This window comes from Otolemur garnettii, unplaced genomic scaffold (assembly GCF_000181295.1).
Source record: "Otolemur garnettii isolate 467f Iridium unplaced genomic scaffold, OtoGar3 scaffold00140, whole genome shotgun sequence".
Classification (NCBI taxonomy): Eukaryota; Metazoa; Chordata; class Mammalia; order Primates; family Galagidae; genus Otolemur; species Otolemur garnettii.
In genome coordinates this window covers 2145150-2147113 of record NW_003852535.1, presented here as the reverse complement: position 1 = coordinate 2147113, position 1964 = coordinate 2145150, and the positions used below count along the sequence as shown (strand labels likewise).

At 41.8% G+C, this 1964-nt stretch overlaps 1 pseudogene; it reads right to left on the bottom strand.

Moving 5' to 3' along the window:
• Positions 1–172: 172 nt before the first annotated feature.
• Positions 173–1907, bottom strand: LOC100965757 (annotated as a pseudogene).
• Positions 1908–1964: the final 57 nt, after the last annotated feature.

The following is a 1964-nucleotide window of genomic DNA, read 5'->3' as shown; positions in this document are numbered from 1 at the left end:
GCCGAGCCACTCAGAACATTTTTAATAATGCACATTTACAAAAAGTATTCACCTTACAAATTGTTCTGCAATCCAAACATACAATAGCTTGGAGCACATTTAGAAAACAAAGCCAATGTAAAAAGACAGATTAAAACAACTGGAACAGTACAGGTTTTGTATGGCTCAGATTCTACAGTTTTCTTGCTGCATCATCAATGGCAGAACTCTGTTCCTTCAGCTGTCTCCACTGCTGTCTCCACTGCTGTCTCCACTGCTCCAGATTTAAAGAAATACCTTTCCTTCCTGGTTTCATTTCACCTTCTGGATCCATCCAATATTCTCTAACATCAATAAGAACTTTCCCTTTAAAGTCCCAAACACTAACAGTACCTCATTTTCCCAGTGTGAAACACGTTATCCTCTCTGCTGCTGCTGCTGCTCTGTTTGGAAGATGACAGAGCTCTTGAAGTTTCACCAGTCTTTTGCTTCTGCACAGGTTTTTCTGAAGCAACTTGCTTTTTCCCTAGAACTTTTTGTCAACCTCACTGTCTGAATCACTGCCAGAAGAGCTTGAAGAAACTAGTGCCTTTGATTTAGGCACTGTGTGCTCCTGCAGTCTTGCACCCTCCTGCTCGCTCGCTCTCGACTGGGCATGCCTTTTTGAACAGTACCCTTGCTGTCTACAATATCGCCTTTCTTGTAGATTCACATATGTGGCCAAAGGAACAATCTCATGTTTTCTAAAAGGCCTAGAAGACTTATATCAGGTGCCTCTCCTCTTTCCTTTTGTGTTTGTCATTTTGGTGAATTACTGGAAGACAACATCTCCAGTCGAAAGGCTATTTTATTTTTTGAGACAGAGTCTCACTTTGTCACCCTTGGTAGAGTGCCCTGGCATCACAGCTTGCAGCAACCTCAAACTCTTGGGATCAAGGGATTCTCTTGCCTCAGTCTCTCAAGTAGCTGGGACTTACAGGCACTTGCCACAACACCGGCTATTTTTAGAGATGAGGTCTTGCTCTGACTCAGGCTGGTCTCTAACCTGTGAGCTCAGGCAATCCACCCACCTTGGCCTCTCAGAGTCCTAGGATTACAGGCATGAGCCATCACACCTGGCCTATTTTTCATATCTTAGATAACAGGAAAAGTCTCATTTGACATCTTGTTAAAAATGTTTATTGACCACTTGAATTTCCTCTTCTGCAGTTTGTACATTTACATCCTTTCCTTACCAATCAGCAGGAAGACTTTGTATATCATAGAATAAGGGTTGCAAACTATGTCTGTCACGTCAGATTTGGCCAGGCACTTGTTTCTATTAGGCCAGCAAGTTAAGAATCATTTTTATAGCAGTGCCTGTGGCTTATAGGAGGAGGCGCCGGCCCCATATGCCGGAGGTGGTGAGTTCAAACTCAACCCTGGCCAAAAAAAAAAAAAAAAGAATCATTTTTACATTTTTGAATAGATAGAAAAAACAAAATAAAGGCCGGTGACTGTGGCTCAAAGGAGTAGGGCGCTGGCCCCATATGCTGGAGGTGGAGGGTTCAAACCCAGCCCCAGCCAAAAAATAATAATAATAATAATAAAATAAAAATAATAATTTGTGACATGTAGGAATTATATGAAATCCAAATTTCAGCGTCCATAAAATTTTACTGGAATACAGCCATGCTCATTTGTTTATATATGGTCTATGGCTGCTTTTGCACTGCACAGAGTTGCAACAGAGACCGTATAATCCTATGCCTCAAATATTTCTTTATTTTATTTATTTATTTTTGAAACAGAGTCTCACTCTAGCACCCAAACTAGCGTGCCATGGCATCAGCCTAGCTCACAGCAACCTCAAATTCGGGCTCAAGCGATTCTCTTGCCTCAGCCTCCTAAGTAGTTGGGACTACAGGCACCTGCCAACCTACCACCATCCCTGCTAGTTTTTCTTTCTTTCTTTTTTTTTTTTTTTTTGCAGTTTTTGGCTGGGG